A 26,513-nucleotide genomic window follows, 5' to 3' on the forward strand; every position below is an offset into this window, starting at 1 on the left:
CAAAACAAAGAATTTGAAAGCTAAAATTTAAATTGTACTCCCTTGTTCTCCAGGCGGGCTCCTGACTGCTGCGCTTGAAAGTATTCCCTGCTCTCCAAGCGGGCTCCTGACTTCAACTTGAAATGTATTCCCTGCTCTCCAGGCGGGCTCCTGACTTCAACATAGACAAACAAAGAATTTGAAAGCTAAAATTTAAATTGTACTCCATTGTTTCCAGGCGGGCTCCTGACTGCTGCGCTTGAAAGTATTTCCTGCTCTCCAGGCGGGCTCCTGCCTTCAACTTGAAATGTATTCCCTGCTCTCCAGGCGGGCTCCTGACTTCATAATAGACAAAACAAGGAATTTGAAAGCTAAAATTTAAATTGTACTCCCTTGTTCTCCAGGCGGGCTCCTGACTGCTGCGCTTGAATGTATTTCCTACTCTCTAGGCGGACTCCTGACTTCAACAAATCAGACAAAAACAAAGAAAATTTTCTGGCCCAGTTTGGTGGCTGGGGACAGATGTGATTGTAAAATAAATCATATTACCAAGTATTACTAAGGATTTGAAAGCTAGGTCCCATTATTCAAGGGGTCCTGACACCTCTTAACTAAACGACAATTTAAAATCTAAGTTATATCTTCTACAGGTGTGACTTCTGCTAAATCTTGCTATCTAAGAGGATCTTTAAACTACTCCCCATTATCCATGAGGGTCCTGAAAATCAAAAGTCCAATTTTATCTTAAGAGTGACAACTTTTATGGCTGAATTATACTACCCTACAGCAGACTTTACGCTAAATGTTGTTATCTAATCGAAATCTTAAAGCTAAGTCCCATTATTCAGGAGGGTCCTGAAAACTCTTAATTAATTCTTATCTCAAGCATGCAAACTTCTAAACCAACTTACGTTCCTTTGGGATACATTTATGCTAGATTATGTTATTTCTGAACTTTAAACTAGGTCCCATTTTCCAGGAGGGTCCTAAAAATCAAAAATCAGACCTGTTTGGTGACTGCCTTTCTCCACGGATGGTTTCTCCGAAACAACCAAAATTTCCTGCCCCTGTTTTAATCAAAGAAAAAATTTGTCAGTTTAAAATGTGGTGGTTGGTTTGTGGCCTTGACTTTGAGGACGGTTGCTCCTTCACTTCCCATGATAACTTTGATTTCCATTCGAAGACCTTGCTTGTTTATTGATTAACCACTTTCTCTGTCACTCTTATCACGGAAAATACGTCTGATCCATTCCAACCCAATACCCTTCATCTATTGCATTGTGCTCTTGCATTGACATGTACTAAACCTTTGTGTTTCTCATGAATCTCAAAGCACGACAATTGTCACCCACTCATCGCGTATGTTGTTTTTTCTTGACTTAAACCACTGGCCCTAGCCTTGAGGTCTGTTGCTCCTTCACTTGCCACGATAACTTTGATTTCTGCTCGGTGGACCTCGCTTTTCACTGATTAAACACCTTTTGTCGATCTTACCACAGAAAATACCTTTGATCCATTCACCAAACCCCTCCATCTTGTTGCATTGTTTATGAATTGATATGTACCAAACCGTCGTGTTTCACCGAAAATACCTTCGATCCGTTCACCTAACACCCTCCATCTGTTGCATTGTTCCTGAATTGATGTGTACCAAACCTTTGTATTTCATAAGGATCCCAAAGCATGTTGATTATTACCAGCTCAATGCGTTTGTTATTCTTTCCTGACTTATGACACTTTGATGTACTGGCCAGATCCCGTTTTGTGCAATTGAAAAGCTGGTGGCAAATTTTGAAGTCATTTCTCACTTGTTCTGACCAAATAGACTCGGAATAAGGAGGTAAACAAGACAAAAGGAACATAGTAAAGGACAAGGGAAAGAGTGATTCCTAACAAGAAAACTACAGAGTAGAAACCTATCAGATGTGGATACCAACTCTAATGACCATGACATGCACATGTTGATTAAGTGGCCTAATTTGTCAAACAAATCTGATGTTCAACTCTTGTTATACCCCTGAACCATGAAACTGGGCTTTAATGCTCCGATTATCCAATTTGATTCACAATCCTTATTCGACTTGTAGTGCCTGAAGGGTTTTCACCATCAAGCCTCTCTCATTTTGTTCTTTCTCTCAACTTGCCATCGCCTTACGGTGCCCGCGACGGTTTTCACCAATACGACTCTCTCATTTTTATTTCTCTTAGCTATGGTCGCCTTACAGTGCCCGTGAGGGTTTTCACCAATAAGACTCTCTCATTTTTATTTTCCTGCTTGAACCAGAGTGTTGCCCCTGACATGAATTACCTTTACTTGCTCGACGTGGCATTTCTCAAAGACTGATCAGACGGTCTTTCTTTGGACCGTAATGTGGGCTTTTGGACAGGGTTAGAAGGAAAGGGTATAAAAGGCTCAAAACAATTCAAATGGGTTAAAGTTACAACTTTCGGAATCAGGTTTCTCACAACAAACACAACTTCTGCCCCAGTTTCTTGCATGGGGGACTTTTGGATTTTTGTTTTGATGAGACCGAACCGTGAGGCTGCCTACGTATCCTTAAAAGGAATCAGGTCGAACGTAGTTCATAACATAGGAATTGCTCTGTTGTTGTGATTTTTCTTTTCTTTTTCTTCTTTTCTTTTCTTTTCTTTCTTCCTTTTTATCTTTTTGTTGTTTTGTTGTTTTTTCTTTCTTCTTTTTCCTCTTTTTTTTCTTTTCTTCTTTTCTCTTCTTTTTTTTGTTCAATTTTCATTTTTCTTCTCTCCTTTTTCGTTCTATTCTTTTCTCCTTTTCCTTTACTTATCTTTCACGCTTGTATTTCTGATCTTTGCTACTGATCCTGAAAGAGGGGTATGAAAGAAAATAAACAAAGCTCAAAGGGGTAACGAAGGATAAGGTGTTTAGATAGCAGAACAAAATGTCTTCGTCATTCCAATCTTCAAAACATGCCAAGTACAAACAACACAATTAAACAAACCAAGAAAAACATTCTTAACATCTTTTGATTGCGCCAGACTTGATGACCATATCCACACATTCACCTTCTACATCTATTACATACAAAGTACCATTGGACAACACTCTCACTCTCACTACCATGAATGCCCCCTACAAATTTGGGCAAACTTGCCGTTATCTTTACCCGATGCAGCATGATGCATTTCAATAGTGTATTTTTATGTTCTATCTGCCGCAGTTTCACACAATCCGGGCTTGAAGTGATCTCAAAATGCCTTCACTTATTTCCCTCAAATGTCCCTACATCTTCAACATTGTTTCGTTGCTTCGTGACTAAACTGACTTTTAAAACCAGGCTGATAATTACGCGTGCATATCATGTCACTAGAGTCAATAGGAAAAGAACTATAAAAAGAAAAGAGAACTAAACAAAAATGACTAAAAATTACAGAAAATAGAAAATTGCATTAGACAGATGGTGAAAGGGTTTGGACAACAAAACAAACAAACTAAACTGGGGTTACAAACCTAGAACAAACCTATACAACACTAGACGGGCTACTATGACTAAACAAACTAGGCGAAATGAAAGGATAGAAGGGTTTGAGTCACAAGACAATATCCGGATTACAACCCTGAAATAACCCAGACAACAGAAATGACAACAACATAAACCACCAAAAAATTCCTCCCTGGCTAACCAAGAAAGGATCGTCTTTCCAATTGCCAAGCTCAGCATTTTAGCCACTGAATTCTGCATCAACATTACTAGGACCTTCACAAACTTCCATCACATTGTTCTTAACAAATTGCTTTTGGGTTCCCTTTGCTGGCTCATTCTTAAGATCAACCTCTGATAGCACTGAAAACTTTGCAGCGCGTGGACCTTCGAGGATCTCGGAAGAATTCTCATATTCCTTTTCAAAACAAATCATACTCACCATATGTGTCTCATTACGACCAGGCGATGGACTTTGGCTAGTGTCTGCTGCATCTGGATTTTGCACGACAATGTCACCTGCATCAATAAGCTTCTGAATTGCTTTCTTCAGATTCCAACACTCCTCTATGTCATGCCCCGGGGCATTTGAGCAATATGCGCACCTTAGAGAAAAATCAAACTTCTTTGATAGAGGGTTTGGCATTTTATATGAATCGGCTTCAACATGTCCATTTGCTTCAACTTTTGGAACAAACTAGCGTATGACACTCCCAATGGGGTGAAAGCCTTTTCTTTTTTCAGCAACCTCTCCTTCTTAAATGCTTGATTGGGCCGGAAACCTGATCCAGAGGGTTTTTGGTAGTTTCGTGGGGGCGGGTAAGACATTTGGGGAAGTGGTGTGGCCATCGCGGGCCTTATGGGTGTGGAGCATATGGTGGTGCATTGTGGATAGGGTACTGGGAAAGTGATGTACGACTTTGGGAGTTCTGTGGGGAGAAGTAGCATTGGGGAGGATTACAAGTATATCCAGGAGGTCGACACTGAGGCTGAAAGCATTTAGCAAGAACTACCGCTGGACCCTGTAGTTGGCGGGGCTTACCAACATCTTTTCTATCAATGGGAGGACTATCCCGAGCAATTTGTTCGTTCCATCTGAGCCAAAAATCCCTAAATCTTTTCTTGGGTTCCTTTTCCATTTGAGATAGGGAGGAGCGATCTGGGATAACACCTGATCTGTATTGAAAGTATCGAACAAAATCTTGAGTCATGTCACCCAATGTAGGCCACTTACCAACATCTTGACGATTATGCCATTCCAAAGCTGCCCCGGTCAGGCTCTTACTGAAGTATGCCATCAACAAATCATCTTTCTCGCCAACACTTCTCATTTCACTGCAATATTCCCTCAAATGGGCTACCGGATCTCCACACCCATCATACAAGTTAAATGTTGGCACTTTGAATCCCGCGGCAGACGAACGTCAGGGGACACAGACAGTTCTTTGTAAGCCACGCTATCCTGGTCTCCCATTCCTTGCTTGTTCTTTAAGGACTGTTCTATGCCTTTCGGCTTCCTGGGTATCTCATCTTACCCTTTTCTTCCTGTGAACTTTTCATTTTCAACATGAGGCCCATTCCGCGGACCCAGCTTGTATGAGTTGGGAACCTTGTGGGCAACCTCTGAGAGGAAATATTGGGCATCGTGAGCTTTGAGTGGGTATTCATTGTTGGGGATGGTGGATAAGACAGGAGGGCAATTTTTGGGAAATGTAATTGGAAGATGAGTGATGGAGCTACTGGGGTGGATGGGAAAGCCATGATAAGCGGGTGGATCTGGAAAGTATGGGGGATCATCTGGCACTACGACCGGTGTTTGGGTAAGGGTAGCATTTAGGAAGCTAGGAGGCAACGGGGGTAGTGCCTTCCCAGTCATCCAAGCATGTTACATGTCCGCCATGTGTTGTCTTAGCATCTTTACCTCTTCAACCAACCCATTGTCTTGTTCAACCGACTACTTCCGGGCACCGGTATCAACCAACTCAGTTTTGTTGTTGTCTGCCATTGCCTTTTGACTTTGTGTTGTAGAGAAGAGTTACCACTTTAAAAACCACAAACCAACCACCCTTCTGCTATGAATATAACAAAATGAAGCCATCACGTTAGAGTTAGGGCATTTAACATCAGATAATCTCACTTTATGTGCAATGCACTTAGCCACAGTTATCGGTTCTAAAATGACTTCGAGGGTACAAAGGTCAATTGGCATCATCCCATTTTGTTCATTTCAACCTCTCTTTTCTTTGCTTTTCTAGCACTTGCTGGCTTGCCCATTTTCCTTCATTTCTCTCTTTTTTTTAATCATCCCCCTTTCTTTCTCTCATATCTCACATCTCACGATTTCACCTCTCTTTTTTCTCTTTTCTTTTTTTTTTCTTTTTTTTTTCCTTTTGTTTAAACAGTTTTAAAAAAATGATTCGATCGAACCCTATGTAGGTTGCCTACGTATCATGACGCCGCATGAATCAAATCTTTGCGTAGTTCTAAAAGATCGAAAATAAAGGAAACAAACTGACGTTCTCTGTTTCTACCTTAATGACTCTGACGAGAAAAGTGAAATAAAAGAAACAAATCTCTTTTTTGTTTTTAAAAATTCTAGACTTAATGTTCTATAACTTTCTAAACTCAAGCCTAACGAGCATATATTTTGCTCTTTTTTTTGTTTCGTTTTTTTTGAAACAAACACTCCATGGAAAATTATTAAGGAAAACCCTTAGAAGAGAAAACAAATATTTTTTTGACTCGTTTTTTTAAAGGAGGAAACCTAAACAATAAACCACAGAAACATATTTTGAACTTTTCATTTGATATCCTGACGCGATATTCCGAAACGAGCAATGAAAAAAATAAAATAAAATGCTTTTGGATTTCAATTATGATTACCTAAAAAAATCCTAATAATAAACAAAAGATAAAGTATATTTTCTATGTACAATATCCTAAAGTTCTAATGAAAATAAAAAGAATTTTTTTTTTTTCATTTTCCACTAATTTCCCCAAGAAACACCTCAAGAAAATCTTTTTGGATTTTGGAATTAACACCTTAAAGAAAGCTTTTAAAGAAGTACTAAAATAAAATTCTCTTTTTTTTTGAATTTTGGTCCTAATATACTAAAGGAAACATAAAAATAATTCATTTTAAGTCCTAGATATTAATTGCGTAAAGGAAAAACAACCTCAAATTTTTTTCATTTCTAGAATTAGTATTCTAAAGAAAACTTATAACGGAAATATAAAATGCAACATCTCTTTTTTGGATTTTTGAGTTACAACACATTTTTTCAAATATAAAGCAGAAAATACAATAACAAAAGACTTGACATTACTGTACAAAACTAGAAAGTAAAAGACGACATAAAATGAAGAATAGACTCAAAACATAAACATAAAACAAATCTCCTTAAGCAACTTCTGCCTAAGCGATCCTGACCGGATGGTCACGGGGTGTCTGTCATGCTCAAACTTCGGTAAATAAATCCACACCTGTATGAGAAAACTTTAAACCAACACTATGTGAGACAATAACATTCCCTAAGACACATGCAAGACACGATTGAGGCTATTTTTGCAAAATGGCTTATTTGGCCAAAAGGTGGCTAGAAGTGCAAAATTTGGCTAAGACCCCGCAAAGCCAAGAACCTAAGATTTACTAGGAAGACCGGACCCTATGTGGGTAGCCTACGTATCTCGCCCCGAGAGATGAGAATCAGGTTCGCGTAGTTCGAGCAGATTGGATACGGGCGAGAATAATAAAAAAATAACTGCCACATAGAAAACACATCTTTTCTCTTTCTTTTGACATATAAAATCTTTTGGATTTTCTTTTCTTTTTTTCGATTTTTTTTTTTATTTTTGAAAAATGATAAAGAGTGCAAAATCTTTTTGAAGTTTCCATGCTCTTTTTTTCTTAATAAAATGTAACAGAAATATAATTGGGCCCTACTCGCTTCATCCTCACACTTCAGCCTCTCTTTTTTTCTCTTTTTCTCTCCTTTTTTTTTTCATTCGCCCTCAATTACATTGGTCCGCCAAATGATCCTTTTACCCTTGAAGAAATGCAACATGTAGCACATAGGATGCATCAAGATGGTCTGTTATTTTGGGTACACCTGTCCTAGACGGACTCAACCCCTGTGTTGAGTCCCCTAAGTCAAATGCACGTGATGCAGACAAACGTTCCTACTAGGGATCCGGCATGAGGCTATGTTTTTCTAGGTTTAAAACCTGGGTTTATTTGGTCTAGACTTGGCTTACCCGAGCGGACAGCTCGAGCCAAGGGGGAGGGGGGGCAGCATACCGGGAATACAGAAGCTTCGCCGGCTTTGCAACTTGTCCGAACCTCGTTCTAAATTTGGAATATGACTCTAACAGAAAAGAAGTCACACGAAGTGCACACTTCTTCATGCTTTAGAAGACTCAGAGAGAAGAGGGATTTCGCAACAGTTTATATACAGTTCACGGAATATCAAAGCGGTAAAAGCAATCAATTAGCACATTAGGCCCAAATCATGTAACAAATTCAGATAATGGATAAAGCCAACTATAACAATTATTCTAAGCTCGAATTCTTGAACCCTGAACCAGAGATTCTGGGTTTGTTCCCAAGCAGAGTCGCTAGAGGTGTCACACCTCCTTTTTCTACACCCCGTAAAGGGCATGAATATAAGGGAGTTTTTCCAATTAAAGGACAATCGGAACAGGATTTATTGTTTTAAAAAATTCAGAGTCGCCACTTGGAATAATTTTATGGTGTCCCAAGTCACCGGTTCAAATCCCGAATCGAGGAAAAGGTTGACTCTGTTTAACAGTCCGCGAACCAGAAATCCTGGTAAGGAATTCTGTTAACCTGGGAGATGGTGTTAGGCATTCCCGAGTTCCGTGGTTCTAGCACGGTCGCTTAACTGTAATATTCGCCTTAATTATCTGATTTTAATCAATTATGAACCTATGTGCCGATTTTAACTTTTTGACCGCTTTTATTTATTTTAAAGAAAATTTAACGTCGTCTAAAACATGTCTTTGGACCGCGCCACATGAAATGCACCCGCAATCCGAAACACATTTTATTCAACACTATCACGATTTGGATTTGGGTCACATGAAATGCACACCCGAGGTTAGAAAAGTAATATTATTAAAATAACGCGCCTAAAGCAGCTACACGCTTTTACAAGATGTGTAGTTCCTAATTCAATGGTTGTGAGCAAAGGGCCCGAGATTATGGAGTACCTTTACCAAGTTTCAAGCTCATTCCCTCTTAAGCTCCTAGTGTCATATATTTGACTAAGCCCAATTCCTAAAGGACATGAACAAGTTAATTACTAATCGCTCGGCCTCTTCCCAATTCCTACGACACAATTTCAAACAATTTCATGTTCATCAAGACCAACCAGAATAAAGTGACAATATGCCAGCATCTAGAACAATTAAAGAAATGAAAATAAGGGAATGTGAAATGAAACTTAGCAAACAGTAAAAGTGAATCTGAGCCATTACAAGACTTTCAAACAACCCAATCAGCTCATTGGCGGTTGCATTTTACCTCTAGAGCTAAAATTAAGACTAAGTTAACTACCTACATAACGCACACATCTCATTCATCCCGTTATTTTCCTAGAAGATCCACAAAGCACGCAAAAGAATTGATCGTCAATAGCACACCACGAGATGGTGGACTACTCTTAAGCACAAGGAAGATTAAACAATATGACTGAACCTTGGTATAAATGTGAAAGGATTTTCATATTGTTGTATCGAACGTGTGATGCGAACAAAGCAAGTACTACATATGAGAAATTAAATCTGCGGGCTCTCTATGGTTGAAACACTCTTGAGCTTAAGTAGAAATTATTGATGTTAAAAGCATGATATCTTTAATTCAATTAACCAAACCTTTCAAGGTTGTTCTCTGCTCATTCTACTTCAAGACTAACATATAGGAGGAACTCAGATCTCATTTTACATGAATACTACTTCAGTTCGTTCACGGCTAGAAGAACCTCGCAAGTATTAACATACCACAGGCAAGAAAACGACGGCAAGTCGCAATAACCTCCAAAGCCGGCAAGGCTGGAATTGTAAAATACATACTAATAACACCACAAGGCAACGATTAGAACAGATTGTACCCGGATAATAAAGCAGCAACTATGAATAGTAGGATTTTTCTTTCATTCTCATATAGGTGATTGAGACATCAAAATTACATTAATCAAGAGCAAGTTAAGAAGAACGGACCTGAGACAAACTTTCCAAATGCAATCTGAAAGTGTTTAACTATAGAAAACTCGGACAGTGACGACAACCTCGACGGAAAACTTCTACCTCGACCAATCACCACCGAACCAACGAAGCAGCAATAACACTCAGCTAAAACTCCATGATTGGACTTGAGTCAATTTCTATTAAAATCAGAAGGAACGAAACTCTAAAATTAACATGAACTCCCTAAAAAATCTGAAAATCAAAATGACTGAAGCAAATGTATCTCTGTGTGCTTTCGCGTGTAGGTGTGTGTGTCCGAATCGTTCTCGAAAAATCAGAGCGAAATGAAAGATATCGCCGTTGAAGGTTCTTTTCTAATGAATCTCGAGGTTTGGCTGCTGAAGCTTAGAGATTAGGGCTGGAAGATATGGGGCCTCACCGGAGTTAATGAAATCCATCAGAAAACGAAAACTCCGGTCGAAATCTGAGAGCAACTCTGATGAGGCAGTAGCCGAATCCGATGAAACAACAGTGGTTGCCGGATCTCTGGCCAAATCTGTCACCCTCTGTCACCAGTACTAACAGAGAAAGAGGAAGACGGCGGAAAATGAATAACAGTGGTTGAGGCTGATGATTTTGTCGGTGATGGCTATAGGTGTGTGTCTGGTTTTAGAAGGAAGAAGAAATAACACTGGGGAGGGGGGGTTCTATGGAAACGACGCTCAGCTATTTGCAGAGTCTCTGCATTCTTCCTTTTCAGACCCCCTTTTTTTAGTCTTAGGCGTTGCCTCCCTCCTTAGATTTTAGGTGTCTTCTTTTTATAGAGTCTAGGTTTTTTGGTAGGGTTTTTAGGTTAAGAGGTATGAGCCTAGAAATTATGGGTTTGGCAATTGTGGGCTAGGTCTAAAATTATGCTTAAAAAATGGGTTGTTCGAGCCCAAGTTCTATTCTTTCGCTGCGAACGAGATTAAAAATACGGGCCCATTTATTAATTATTCCTACTATTCAAATAATTATTAAAATAAAACTAACCATTAAAACAAATCTATTTTTGGTATTTTCAAATATCATATTAAAATAAAAATACGATACTATTGTTGTATATATTTTTTTAGATTAAAAATGACTACAAAACATTAATGAACCTATTTTTGTGATTTTTTGTTTTCTTGTAATAAAATTAAAGTAAAAGAGTCAAAATTACTTAAAATATCTATATTATGCCTAAATTAAATATTTTACGCTAATATATAAAATATCTTGGGGAAGGTCAAAAATCACATGTCTACAGGTAACATCCTTGATTTCATAACTCGTTTTAATGTGATTAAAGACCTAATTAGTGGTGAAAAATTTGAGAAAAATGGGAAAAATGGGCTTGAGTTTAAGAGACTTTTGAATAAGGATTTGAGGGGTCATTTGGACTCTGATTTCAGTATTCTTATTATGTATAGACTCATAAGAGTACGAGGTTTCTAAAAATATAAATTTCACCCGATTCCGAGACATGGGCCCGAGGGGCATTTTGGTCATTTTACCTAATTTTGCGTATTAGCTTAGAATTTTTTTGTAGGATCAGTTACTTGAAGTGTTATTTACGTTATGAAATTGAATTGAATAGATTTGGGCCATTTGGAGTCGAGTACCCGTGGCAAGAGCGTGGTTTCGGGTTGAGTTTGAGCCGGTTCGAGGTAAGTGGCTTGTCTAACCTTGTGTGGGGGACCTTCCCTTAGGATTTGGTATATTTGGTAATTGAAATGCCTTGTACTTGAGGTGACGAGTGCGTACTTGTGCTAATTGTTGGAAATCCGGTTTTCATTAAGTAATCACTAGTATGTTTCCTTTCCTGTTTTTGTTACTTGCACTATTAAGTTTGTTGTTAGCTTAGGAAAGCATGTCTAAGTGACTTAATTGCTTTATTTGCTCAACCGGCCTTACCTGAATTCTGTGCAGCATGCTAGGCTAGAATCACTTGTTGCCTTAATATGAAATTTTGTCATTTCTATATATTTTCCTGTTGCTGTTGTATATTTATTTTGGGACTACGGATGTGGGATTCCGATAGCTCCCCCTTGTCTGTTTATTTTTGGACTACGGATGTGGAATTCCGGTAGATCTCTTTGCACAGTTATATGGAACTACGGGAATGCACCCGGTAGATTCTCCCAGTACTAGGTATTTATATTTGGGACTACGGATCAGGATTTCGGTAGATCCCCACGCACTGATAGTTTGACTACGGGACGGGATACCGGGAGATCCTTCAGATATATATGATGGACTACGGGACGGTATCCCGGGAGATCCACTGGATAGATGTAATTGGGACTACAGGATGGTATCCTAGAAGGCACCCCGGTTGTTATCTCTGTGGTGAGTTGTATTTCCTTTGCGTGATTATTTTGCCTCTGTTCTAGTTGTTGTTGCTCTTTCTATTCCATGTTGTTTCTTACTGTTGCACTTAATTATACTGTCTTTCTCTACACTGTTATACTTTATATTTTATTTAACCTCAGTAGGGCCCTGACCTTCCTCGTCACTACCCGACCGAGGTTAGGCTTGGTACTTACTGAGTACTGTTGTGGTGTACTCATGCCCCTTCTGCGCATGTTTTTCATGTGCAGATCCAGGTACTGCGACCCAGTCCTATCACCCTTGAGGCGAGGTGACTACTCCAGCGACTTCGAGGTATATTTGCCGCGTCTGCAAACCGAGGAGTCCCTTTCTATTCTAGCTTTTAAACATTTGCCCTTCTGTATTTCTTTCCCTTGTTAGATATTCTGGAGCTAGACATTGTAGATATCCAAAGGCTTGTGGTTACGTTAGTTTCCGGGTTTTGGGATAGTGTATCAGATTCTGAGAAGTTGTGTTGTATATGCCAAGCGACATTTTAAATATTGTTTCATTCGGTTATTTTTGGCTTTTGATTATTTCTTCCGCAAGTTTCATTTATTTTACGCATTTGTTAGGCTTACCTAGTCATAGAGACTAGGTGCCGTCACGATGGTTCACGGAGGCCAAACCGGGGTCGTGACAATTACTAGACCACTATATCACGTATTTAATACTGGACATGAAAAATCCAGATTTTTACCCTAAATTCGATCAATTTTGGTTACTCCCTATAAAATATGCTGAAAATACTACTTATGAAGGGATATAAGCCAGTATATTATAATGGAGAAGTGGAAAATAGTGGATACTTGGTATCTAGAATAATTTACTGGAATTAAATAATTTAATATTTTATTTCCTGTATATTACATTGGAGGGATATATTGCTAAACCGCTATATCACGTATTTAATACTGGACGTGAAAAATTCAGATTTTTTACCCTACATTCGACCAATTTTGATTACTCCCTATAAAATATGCTAAAAATGCTACATATGAAGTGATATAAGCCCGTATATTATAATGGAGAAGTGGAAAATAGTGGATATTTGGTATCTAGAAAAATTTACAGGAATTAAATAATTTAATATTTTGTTTATTGTATATTACACTGGAGTTATATATTGTTAAATCACTATGTCCCGTATGTAACACCGGATGGGAAAAATCAAGAATTGTTTACCCTAAATTTGACTAATTTTGGTTACTCCATATAAATTATGCTGCAAATCTACTTATGACCAATTTTGGCTACTCCCCTTAGCTATTTTTATGGCGTATGATACAAGTCACTCTAGTATAGCTGCCTATAATATTTAATCATTTCGTCAGTACTTCATGACCATTGGGTGCAGTCTTTTATGCACTTCTAGCCACAATTATACGTTGGGAGTTGTGTTAAAATAATAATTACATTTTTGAATATTAAGTTGGATATCATAATTTTACAGGATTATACTTATTCAGTATATTGGAGTCTAATTTTCATTTGTTTGTGTAATTTTAGTTCCTGTATATTATGTTGCAGCTATATCAAATACAATTATTTTCTCCAGTATTTTAAACTCGAATGTATACAATAAATTATATTATGCTGCAGCTATATCATATGCAAGTATATTGATTTATGCATAATAAGTTTGATTTCATAGGTTGGTTCCTGAAAATTCTAATTATGAAGCGATATAAATCAGACTACAGAAATTAGTATTTTATCACGTAATAGCTATTATATGACGTGACATACAACTGACTCTAGTATACTTGCCTATAAATTTTCATTATTACCTATAATATTTCATCATTTCCTATGAATTCAGTATCTTAAGTAACCATTGGGTGCAGTTTTTCATGCATTTTTAATCACAAATTATATTATATGTTGGGAGTTGTGTCACAGTAATTAGAGCATTTATATTAATCCATTATACTGGAGTCTAATTTTAATTTTTTTTGTATCTTATACTGGAGTTCTATATATATAATAAGAAATATGGAAAACTCGGAAATTTTTTATCCAAAATAAATTGACGTGACATACAACTGACTCTAGTATACTTGCCTATAATATTTCATTATTACCTATAATATTTCATTATTACCTATAATATTTAATCATTTCCTATAAATTCCAGTACCTTAAGTAACTATTGGGTGCAGTTTTTTATGCATTTTTAATTACAAATTATATTATATGTTGGGAGTTGTGTCACAGTAATTAGAGCATTTATACTTATCCATTATACTAGAGTCTAATTTTGATTTTTTTTGTATCTTATACTAGAGTTCTATATATATAATAAGAAATATGGAAAACTCGGAAATTTTTTATCCAAAATAAATTGCTGGAATATCATACACATTGCTTTGTATTACGTAATAAATATGGTATTTTATGACGTAACTGTGATGACCCAAAAGGTCATCACTTGTGTTGCAAGTAAAATTAGTGTTCCGAGGCTTAAAAAACCTCCCTTAGTACCACCACGATTTGCGTGCGCAGTCCGAGCGAGTAGCCGGAAAGTTTAAATGTGAAAATCTGTGAAAAATAATATGTTTTGACTGTAAAATGAATAAATTTAACTTCGGTCAACGTTTCGGGTAAACGAACCCGGGCCTGTGATTTGATGGTCGTGGAGGGTCCGTAGGAAAATATGGGACTTGGGCGTATGCCCGGAATCGGATTCTGAGGTCCCAAGCCCGAGAAACGATTTTTTTTAAAAGAAAATTATTTTCTGAAATTATTTGAAGAAATTTGAAATGAAATTTGCTTAGAACATGGTGGTATCGGGTGCGTGTTTTAGTTCCGACGCCCGGTATAGGTCTTATATATGATTTAAGACATTTCTGTGGAATTTCGTGAAAAAACGGATGCTATATGACGTGATTCGGACTTAAATCGCAAAATTTGATATTTAAATAAGTTTTGAGAAAATTTCATTGATCTCGAGATTTAATTTGATGTTCATGATGTTATTTTGATTATTTAATTACACGAATCAGTCCGTAGGATGTTTTTGAGGTTTTGTGTGCGCTTGGTTTGGAGTTCCGAGGGCTCGGGTGAGTTTCGGATAGGTTCCGGGGTGTCTTAAGCTTAAAAACTGAGCTGTTGCAGGCTCAGAGAGGTGGAGGACCTCTGATCAGGCCAGTGCAGTCCGCACGATATGGACTGCTACCGTGGAGAGGCATGTGCGGCCGCACTAGCTTTGGTGCGGTCCGCGGTGAAGAACAATTCACTAGTCCAACTTTGGAAGCCTATATCTTTTGATTTACAAGGAATTTTGAGATGATTTAAAACGAAAGTTGTAGCCCTTCGTGTCTAGTTTTCAGAAAGGTAATGAAATCATAATTTTGACATCTGTAGATAAAGTTATATCCAAAATACTAAGACCTGTCAGTGCAGAACACAGGAAGCCTGTGCGGCCGCAGTTGATTTTGTGCGGTCCGCACAGGGCATCTGAGGGCAGTATATTTAGACGGGATTAGTTATTTTTCATTTTTTAAGACCCCAAAAACATAAGAGGCGATTTTTCAAACAATATTTCGTCTCCAAATCAATTGTAAGTCGTTGTTAACTAGTTTTCTTCAATCAGTAACATCTTTTAACATGATTTCAACTTCAAATCAATTATTTTCATGGGGGAAATTGGGTGTTTTGTGTAGAACCTAGGTTTTTCAAAAATTGGGGATTTGGACCTCGATTTGAGGTCCGATTTCAAAACAAATTATATATTTGAGTTCGTGGGGGAATGAGTAATCGGGTTTTGGTTCGAACCTCGGGTTTTGACCATGTGGGCCCAGGAGTGATTTTGACTTTTTGGGTAAAACTTTGGAAAAATCTATTTTCATGCATTCAAATTGATTCATTTAGCGTTTATGATGTAATTAAGTAACTTGTGACTAGATACGAGCGGATCGGTGGTGGAATCAAAGGGTAAAGCTATAATTGAATCGTGAATTATATATTTGAGTTCATGGGGGAATGGGTAATCAGGTTTTGGTTCGAACCGCGAGTTTTGACCATGTGGGCCCAGGAGCGATTTTGACTTTTTGGGTAAAACTTTGGAAAAATCCATTTTCATGCATTCAAATTGATTCATTTAGTGTTTATTTATGTAATTAAGTAACTTGTGACTAGATACGAGCGAATCGGTGGTGGAATCAAAGGGTAAAGCTATAACTAAATCGTGAATTATGTTCGTGGCATCGAGGTAAGTGTTTGGTCTAACCTTAGCTTGAGGGATTATGAGTTGTGTCATATTTGCTATTTTCTTCTTGTTGAGTACGACGTATAGGTATGGTGACGAGTATCTATACGTTGGTGTCAAGCATGACCGTGGGTCTTATATTGTGATTTTCATGACTTCGTTGTATTATTCATGCCTTGGTGAAGATTTCTATTTGTTGTGTAAAGTTGTGGAAAGAATTGTGACCTATGAACATTGAGGAGCGTTGGCTCCAATTGTATAACGAATTGTGAAAGTATAAGTGATAATTGAAACTCTAGAGTATTGGTTCGAGTTGTAAAGTGAATTGTGAAGTAAAAGTGAGAAAGAGAAGAGATCATTATGTTGTTCCCTTGCCGGGCTATTGCTGAGTTGTGGTTCCCTTGCATTGTGTTCTTAATTGATATTATGGATGTTTAGGTTGATGATTCTTTGTGTTAGATGTTGTAATAAGCTTAGTTATAGATGAGGTAGTTAGGTGTTGTAACAAGTTTGGTTATAGCTGAGGTAGTTAGATATTGTAAAAGGTTTGGTTATAGCTGAGGTAGTTATATGTTGTAACGAGTTTGGTTATAGCTGAGGTAGTTAGGTGTTGTAATGAGTTTGGTTATAGCTCAGGTAGTTAGATGTTGTAACAAGTTTGGTTATAGATGTTTCTCCCTTGCCGGGATATTGTTTGTTGATATTATTGTTCCCTTGTCGGGATTCCTTGTGATTATTGTTGGCTTGTACATGGGAGCGGGTGGTACGCCTACCACAAGATATAATGAAATGGGAGCGGGTGGTACGCCTACCACAAGATATAATGAAATGGGAGCGGGTGGTATGACTACCACAAGATATAATAAAATGGGAGCGGGTGGTACGCCTACCACAAGATATAATGAAATGGGAGCGGATGGTACGCCTACCATAAGATATAATGAAATGGGAGCGGGTGGTACGCCTACTACAAGACATAATGAAATGGGAGCGGGTAGTATGCCTACCACAAGATATAATAAAATGAGAGCGGGTGGCACGCCTGCCACGAGATACAGGGAATGGAATCAGGTTGCACGCCTGCAACAAGATGTGAAAAGAAAGTGAAATCTGCCTTTGTTTCCCTTATTCTTGTTAGTGGTTGGATTTTGATTCCTTTATAGTTCTCTTGATATTCTGTTTTTACCTGTTATTCCCCGAAGCATGTTTCCCCTCCCATCTTTACTTATTTATTTCCGTATTTCTTTTCTGCTATATATATTTGAAATGCACAGGTTTATTTGATATATATATATATATATATATTTGAAATGCACAGGTTTATTTGGTAGTCTGGTCCTAGCCTCGTCACTACTTCGCCGAAGTTAGGCTAGGCAATTACCAGCATATGGGGTCGGTTGTGCTGATACTACACTCTGCACTCTTTTGTGCAGACCCTAGTATTGTGGACTTTGAACCGCAGTAAGATTGATAATTATTGATCATCAGGCGACCAGAGGTAGTCCTGCAGGCGTCCGCAGGCCTTGGCGTCTCCTTCCATCTACTGATCTTGTTTCTTTCTTGCATTTCTAGAGATAATGTTGTATTTATTCCTTTCAGACCCTTTACTTGTAGTATTCTTAGACCGTCTGTGAAACTGTGACACCAGTTCTAGGTAGTTGAGACTCAAACAGTTGTATTAGATATTCATGTTCAGATAGCTTATTGTTTCTTTCTTCCGCTTGTGTTAAATTCCGTTGTTTAAATGTTATTATTTTGAAATTGTTAATGAATATAAAATGGGTAAAAAAGGTAAGTTGTGCAAATAATTGGCTTGCCTAGCTCGTACTAGTATGCGCCATCACGACTCCCGAGGGTGAAAATCCGGGTCATGACAGTAACATGCAAGTAGTTCTAATATAGTTTCCTACAATATTTCATTATTTCGTCTACATTGAATTACTTTATTAGGTGCAGTCTTTGATGCATTTTTAACCACTAAAATTATTTTATATTTCACATTGGGAGTTGTGTTACAGTAATAATTACATTTTCACTCTTTTCATTAAATTGTGATTCATAAATCTTTATGTTTACCCCAGACGTTCAATTTGCATTTTGTCTTTTCATATACAGTGTAGAAATTTTTTTTCCGCTATATAAGTAGGTTATCATTTCCCGATTTATTCACACAAATGCATCTAGTTTTAATACCCAAAACAGAAAAAAGAACGAAAAATGGATGCCGCGATCAAAACCATAATTGATGAAATGAAAGAAGATTTTATAAAAGCATTTGAGATCAAGTTTGATGAGTTCATTGAGAAGTATGAAAGGGATTTAAGAAGACTGTAACGACCCGACCAGTCGTTTTGAGGTTTTGCATTTCGCTCGTAGTTCTCGGGCATGCTTTCCCCATGTAATGCAATATGACTTATGTAAATCATTGGTTTTGGTTTTCAGGATAATCGGAATAAACTTGGAAGAACAGTTCCCAGTTTGAAGCTTGAGATTTGAAAGGGTTGACCAATATTTAACTTGTTTGTATATGATCTCGGATTGGAATTTTATGATTTGGTTAGCTCCGTTAGGTGATTTGGGACTTAGGAGCGTAATCGGAATGCAATTGGAAGTCCATGGAAGGTTTAGGCTTAAATTGGCAAAATTGAGATTTCGGCATTTTCCGGTTGATAGGTGAGATTTTGATATAGAGGTCGGAATGGAATTCCGAGAGTTGCAGTAGCTTCGTTGTATCATTTGGGATGTGTGTGTAAAATTTCAGGTCATTCGGACGTGGTTTGGTTAGATTTTTGATCTAAAGCGTAATCTAGAAGATTTTGGGATTCTTAGGCTTGAATCCGATGCAAATTTGACATTTTGATGTTGTTTGGTGTGTTTCGAAGATTGGAACAAGTTTGAATGATGTTATGCGATATGTTGGCATGTTTGGTTGAGGTCCCGAGGGCCTTGGGGTGATTTCAGATGGTTAGCGGAGAAATTTGGAATTGTGTTGCAGCAGCTGATATTGCTGCTTCTGGTATTTTTGCTCCTGTGGTTTGGGGACCGCAGGTGCGGCACCGCATATGCGTTGGAATGGCCGCAGAAGCGGACGAGGAGGAATTTGGCAGGGACAGTGAAGCGGTCAGGATAGCTGCATCTGCGGAGTCGAAGATGCGGAGTTTGTATCGCAGATGCGGATTATGGTCCCTTAAGTGATTTCCGTAGATACGGAGGGTAGACCGCAAATGCGGTACCGCATATGCGGTTAAAATGCCGCAGATGTGGAAAGGCCTGGGCAGAACATATAAGTCATTTTATTTCACGAGTTTGAGTTATTCCACCATTTTTTACTTCGGCTTGAGAGCTTTTGGACGATTTGGAAGAGGGATTTCAAGGGAACCTCGTTAAGGTAAGGATTTTGGAACTAAAACACATTTCTATGGTAGTATTTCATATATTAAGTCTGAAATTAAATGAATTAAAGGGCTAAAAATGGAGGATTAGGGCTTGAGTTAGGAGGCCTTAAATTGAGGATTTGAGGGGTCATTTGAACTCCGATTTTGGTATTCTTGATATGTATAGACTCGTGGGAAGATGGGGAATCTATTGATGTAAAAATTTCTGAGTTTCGAGAAGTGGTCCCGGGGCTCGAGTTTTGGTAATTTCAGGATTTGTGCGCTTTGTTGATTGTTTTCGCTTGGGCTTTTTTCCCGATAGATTTGACGCGCGTGGAGGCTGATTCGAGGGGCAAAGGCATTGCGAGCTAAAGATTTAGCCAGTTCGAGGTGAGTAATGATTGTAAATGATGCTCTGAGAGTTTGAAACCCCGGATTGCACGTCGTAGTGCTATATTGAGGTGAGGCACACGCTTGACGACGAGCGTGGGGTCGTGTACTGTAGACGTGTGATTTTTGACCCTCCCCGAGAATTTTCGCATATTTTGCCTAAATATTTAATTTAGGTCTAATATAGCTATTTCAACTATTTTTGACTTCTTTACTTTATTTTCGTCACAAAAATGAAAAAAATTACAAAAAAAAGATATATAAATTTTAGTTCATGTATTTCTCATAAACTCTAAAAATACAAAAATAGTACTTTATATTTTTATCTTTATATAAAAACGAAAATTACAAAAAAAAAACAAATAGTTTCATTAATGTTTTGTAGTCATTTTTATCTTGAAAAATATCCAAAAATAGTTTTGTTTTAATTATCACTCTCAGTTTAATAGTTATTTTGCTTGCGTAGGATTAATTAAATAAGGTCGTGTTTTTATTCTCGATTACGGGGAAGGAATAATATTTGGGTTCAAATGACCTATTTTTAGGCCCAATACCTACTAACCTACCCTAAAACCTAGACTTATAAATACATCGACTCTTCAGACATTAGAAGAGTCACGACTCTTCGGACACAATAAGAGACACGGACAAGGGGGACCTCTTCAGACTTTGGAGATAAAAAGAGAATATAGGAACGAAGAAGGAGCGGAGGAAAAGGCAGCAAAGCTGCGCATGAAGAAGCAAAGCTTCTTGGTTTAAAGAAGCTGAAAAAAAGCAGCGAAAAGCTGCGCATGAATAATGAACAGAAAAAATGACCCCTATATTCTCGTTTTCTTCACGCCATCCATCATCGTCCACCTCTGTTTTTCGTCGGCAAACAAAACTCCATTTCAGCCGAAGAAATACCTTCCCCTACTGTGAGAACGGAAGTCGTTTGAGGGGTCAGTAATCATCTAAAACTCGAAGGCGCCGTCGAGTTCGTTGTTGAGAAACTCCCTTCGTTTGAGGTTGTCAGAGCTCAGGTCGTGGTCCCTTTTCAGGCCAAAATTTGTTGCCGATTTCTAAGCTGTTATCCATCGGCCGAGTTCCGATTGGAAGTCTGCGTGCTATTTGAGCTGTAGAATCGCTGCTGTTGTTTGTTCCTCTCGTTGCTGTCCTGTTGATTCACCCGTTCCTCTGTTACTATTCCGTCATTTAATCTTCTACTACTGTGCTGCCATTGTAGGTGAGTCTGACGTTTCTCTATTGTCCTCTATTTAGTTGAAGAATGTTTGAGTGATAATGCTATAGACATGTGAAATCTGGTGGAATTCTAATGTTTTTGAATATCAAAATACCATGTTTTATTCCAATGGTAATTGTGAAGCATTTGTTGAATTCACTTCGGATTGGGGTTCTGTTGATTAGTTCCAATTCATGAAAGTTACAAATGTTAGAATCATTTTGTTTGTGATATCACTGCTCCAAAGTTAAAATCACTGTCGTTGGCTGCGGAAGTTGCACTTGCTTTGCTGAGTTCTATATCACTTAACATCTATTGTATTCTGCTTCTCCTCTCATTCTTAAAGGTACTGTCCCATAAAATTTTGCTCAAAGTTTGAATATGTTAGAGATTTAATGTATGCATTTGATTTTATTGTGATGAGTAGTTGATTGTTTGGTTTAAAGTTCTGAACAAAATAATGTGTTGTTTCATATTAATCCATAAATAAATCCTTTGCTGTTTTTGGCCAATTTCCTTAAAACGATTTGGTTATCCTTAGTGGTTTAGTTCCATAGGAAATGTATTCCATGTATAGTTTAGTGTTTGGACCCATATTGAAATAAGCTTGAGTAATCTGCAATTGGAGGAGCAATTACAGTAGAAGCAAGTAGAGCAAATGAGTTGGTCTGAGAGTTTGGCTTTATTTGTAATCCAAGTAGTCTAGTCGTTCGCCATAATAATCGTTTGTGAATCTGTTTGAAGAGGTGCGACTCGGCTTTATCTTTTCTTTTTTCATAATAATCATTCGTGAATCTCTTAACTTCAGGAACAATCTCAATGGTAGTTTAGGAAAGATATAGTTTATGACCTCGAAAACTTAGTTTGAATTTCCTTTAGAATTGGAACTGAGGTGCACCGCGCCAAATAAAATCTCAAATGCGTAGCCCTCATTTAACTATTTCTTTTAAATCCGTAGAATTCGAGGCGCGCCATTTAACAAATTTCCATGGCCCTCGCAAAGTTAAAACGCGTTAGTTGCTTTAGGTCCGCTATTTAAATAATTTTACCTTCCTAAATACGGGTGCGCATTTATGTGACCCAAATCCAAATCTCGACGAAGTTGAAATACGTTGATAACCACGGGTGCATTGATTGCGACGTGGTTCGAAACGCGTTTTCACGACGTCGCAATTCTTTTAAAATAAATAATGATAATAAGCGGTTTCACAAGTAAAAGACACATAAGCTAGCATGTATTAAAATCAGATAAAATCAAATACAACGGTTAAGCGACTGTGCTAGAACCACGGAACCCGGGAATGCCTAACACCTTCTCCCGGGTTAACAGAATTCCTTACTCGGATTTCTGGTACGCGGACTGTTAATAGAGTCGTAAATTTCCTCGGTTCGGGATTCAACCAGTGACTTGGGACACCATTAATCTCTCAAGTGGCGACTCTGAATATTAATAATTAAATCCCGTTCCGATTGTCCTTTAAATGGAAAAACTCTTTTACGCCTCTTCCGGGTGTGTAGTAAAAAGGAGGTGTGACAGCTCTGGCGACTCTGCTGGGGATATCTTTTTTCCCTTCAAATCGATGCTATTAATAATTCTGGGGAATTGAACCCAGAATCTTTGGTTCAGGGTTCAGAATTCGAGCTTAGATAAATTGTTGTATTTAATTGTATCTGATTTTCCTACATGTTTTGTGCTGAATGTGCTAAATGGTACCGCTTTGATATTTTCTGAACTGTATATAAATTGTACCGACACCCTTATCTCTTCACCTCCGGGGATGTGCTTACTGGTTGAGACTCCCTATTCTGTTAGTATCATACCTTGAAGTAAGAAAGAGGCCGGACAAGTTACGAAGCCGGATGGCCTTTTGGTTCCCGGTAAGTTGCCCCCTCCTCGCCTCGAGTTGTCCGCTCGGGTACACAGTCTAGAACACTGACCCAGGTTTTGAACATAGAATAACGTGACTTCATGCCGGATCCCTAGTAGGAACGCTTATTTGCATCACGTTGCATTTGACTTAGGGGACTCAACACAGGGGTTGGGTCCGTCTAGGACTAGCAACCTGAAATGAAAAGAACATCCTGATGCATCCCACTTGCTCTGTACATATATTTGTTTCGAACTTGCATCCTGAAAAAAAAATGTTTTATTTTGTTTTACTAAAAAAAAAGTCAAAGAAAAATATATAAAAAAAGAGTCTTTTAATTTTGGAAAGTTGGTTGTTGAAAAAGAAAAGGATAAAAAGAGTCTTTGTTTTAGTTTGAAAAACATAAGTTGTTTCATTGTTTGTTGAAAAAGGAAAGGAAAAAGAGTCTTTTATTTTTAGTTTGGAAAATAGGTTGTTTTATTATTTGTTGAAAAGAAAAAAAGAAAAAAAAGAGAGTCTCGTTTCTAAAAATAGTTTTTATTCGCTTATGAAATGCCAAAAATAAAAATGGAAAAGAGTCATGTTTTAAAATAGTTCGGTTAATTTACCCGAACTACGCGGGTTTGATTCTCACCGGATGTGAGATACGTAGGCAACCCTCATCGGGTCCAACCCCCCCCTTTTGCTAAAAAAGCCAAAAACAAATTAAAAAAAACAAAAAAAAAACATGTCAAGATTTTTAATTTTGTCATAAATAAGTCGGGTGATGTCAATTTCCCCTTTTATAAAAAAAAAATAATAGCAAAATATATATGTAAAATTTCTAAGAAGTCGGGTGACGCTGTTTTATCAAGACATAGCCGAATGTTCCCGAAGGAGACGCCGGAAGGCTGACTTTGCATAAACAGCCACTTTTGGGTCATATTTAAGATTTGGTCCAGTTGACCCACACAGCCTTAAAAATCTTCGTCCCTGAGACGTTGAAAGGTCGTGTTTGCAACACCAGGTTTTTATTGTAATTTGAAAAGAAAAAAAAGAGTCAGCGGTCAGGTGAATACTGTTTGGATTTTTAGTCAAAATAAGCCGAGCCAGCTTCGGCAGTGTCTTAAACCGTTCTTGCCGAAATAGCCTTAGAGTATCTTTCAGTTGTCGAAAGGCTATTTTCGTAAAAGAATGGACAAGTTTGTAAAGTATCATAAAATAATCCTCCCGGCCTCAAAATTCATGTGAAAGTTGGAAGGGGCCACGTTTGCAAAAACAACCATTTGGTTAAAATTAGCAAACGGAGGAAGGAAGCTGGCCTTTTTGTTTTGAGGTTATAAATCTTTTGACTAGAATATGTGGGTTGTTTGATTTTTGAGTTTGTTGGTCATCTTTCAAACCCTTAAACCCAGTTTGTTTTAACATGAAAATTAAAAAAAATGTTTAGTATTGTTTATCTTTTATTGGTCCGAACTACGCAAGGTCTGATTCATGCGGGGTCATGATACGTAGGCAATCTCCATAAGATTGGACCACAACAAAAAAAAAAGAGAAAAAATCGAAAAAATGAAAAATGGAAAAACAAAATCAAAAAAAAGAAAAAAAAAAGAAAAAAGAAAATGAAAAAAAAAGAGGAAAAGATGTTGTTAATAATGGGGACCGACTGAGTCCATTCTAACCTGTTTTGTTTTGAATCGCAAAGAAAGAAGGTAGTTGATTTGTGGTAAGCCGGAAATACAAGACCCAGAAGCACACTTTGCAGGGATCAGGCCTGATAACAGAAGCACTCGAATCCTATTGGGAATTGTTGACTAAGGATGATGATATCAAAGTTGAAAATGGTTTGGACAATACTGATGCAAAGCTCAGTGGCTAAAGATGCCAATTTTGATAAAATGGGAGGACGTTCCGTTCCTTGGTTAGCAAGAGAGAAGCTTGTGGTGGCTTATTTTGTTGTCATTTCTGTTGTCCGGATTATTCTTAGGGTTGTAATCCGAATATTGTCTTGTGTCAAACCTTCTTATCTTTCCATTTTGTCATATCAGTTTGTTTAAGTTTTGTCAAGGCTGTGTTAGGATTTTATTCTGCTTGTTTTGTTTGTTTTATTATTCAAACCATTTCGCCAGTAGTCTAATACAAAAGCCGGTCTTTTATTATTTTCAGTTTTCTTTTGATTAGTCCTTTTATCATTTTTATTCAAACGCCGATTCTAGTGACATGACATGCGCACACAGTTTGGGCCTAATCTTAAAAGTTAATCATTAAACCCTGGGAAGGGGATCAAAGCATTTAAAGGAAATAAGAACGGTTTGAGATTATTTGAAGCCCGAGTCATGTGGAACTGGGGCAAGTAAAACATAAAGAAAACCGTTAAATGCAAGATTCGCCAAATTGGCATGAGGGTCGTGCATGAGAGTGAGAGTGTCGCCCAGCAGTGCTTTAGAAATGACAAATGAAAAAGCAAGTGTTTAACATAATTGTCAAGTCCAGCACCATCGGAAGAGACTATAAATCTATGTTCAATTGTGTTGTTTGCACTTGGCATGTTTTGAAGACTGGAATGACGAAGGCATTTTGTTCTGCTACCTAAACACTTTATCTTTTGTTACCCCTTTTGAGCTTTATTTGTTTTTTTTTTCGTACCCCTCGTTCGGAATCAATAGCAACGACTAGGAAATATGAGCCTGGAAGGTAAAAAAAAAATCAACAAAAAACGAAAAAAAAGAAAAAAGAAAAATGATAACAAAAAAAAAAGTCAGATGAAAAAAGAGGAATTAGGAACTACGATTGACCTGATTCCTCAAAGAGGATACGTAGGCGCTTCACGGCTCGGTCATAGTTTTGAAAAATAAAAAAAAATCAATTAAAATATCCCCAAGCAAGAAACTGGGGCAAAGGTCGCGTTCGTTGTAAATAAATCTAGTTCCGAAGATTGTAACTTTGAACCCAAAATTGATTTTTTTTTGAGCCTTTAATACCCTTTCTTTCTAGCCCTATCCAAAAAACCCACATTACGGTCCAAAGAAAGACCTTCTGATAAGTCTTCAAAAGATGCCAAGTCAGACGAATGAGAGTCTTACCGGCGAACATAACATTCTGTTCCACAGCAGAAAGGACTCTAATCTCCAGCAGAGAGAATCATACCGGCAACACTCCAAATCCCCAGCTGGAAAGTGATACAAATGAGAGAGTCTTATCGGTGAAAATCTGCACGGACACCATAAGGCGATGAAAGCTGAGAGAAAAACCAAAATAAGAGAGACTTGATAGTAAAAACCCTTCGGGCACTACAAGTCGAATAAGATTGAGAATCAGATGGGGAATTGCCAATTGAAGATCTTGAAAGATGATTGACAGCGGAGGATAGGCCATATGTGCATGTCATGACCATTAGAGTCGGTATCTGCGTTTGATAGGTTTTTATTTATAGTT

General features: G+C 37.8%; 2 long non-coding RNA genes across 2 annotated transcripts; one reads left to right on the plus strand and one right to left on the minus strand.

Moving 5' to 3' along the window:
• Positions 1-6,668: 6,668 nt before the first annotated feature.
• On the minus strand, positions 6,669-10,424 carry LOC138876490 (uncharacterized). Its single transcript, XR_011401792.1, has 2 exons — positions 9,675-10,424; positions 6,669-6,933 (listed from the first exon to the last, which is right to left on the minus strand). It is a non-coding gene; the product is annotated as an uncharacterized lncRNA (long non-coding RNA).
• A 10,012-nt stretch (positions 10,425-20,436) lies between these two features.
• On the plus strand, positions 20,437-25,237 carry LOC138876495 (uncharacterized). The gene is made up of 2 exons (XR_011401797.1): positions 20,437-21,234; positions 24,784-25,237. It is a non-coding gene; the product is annotated as an uncharacterized lncRNA (long non-coding RNA).
• The last annotated feature ends 1,276 nt before the right edge of the window (positions 25,238-26,513 follow it).

Source organism: Nicotiana sylvestris, chromosome 8, assembly GCF_000393655.2.
Source record: "Nicotiana sylvestris chromosome 8, ASM39365v2, whole genome shotgun sequence".
Classification (NCBI taxonomy): domain Eukaryota; kingdom Viridiplantae; phylum Streptophyta; class Magnoliopsida; order Solanales; family Solanaceae; genus Nicotiana; species Nicotiana sylvestris.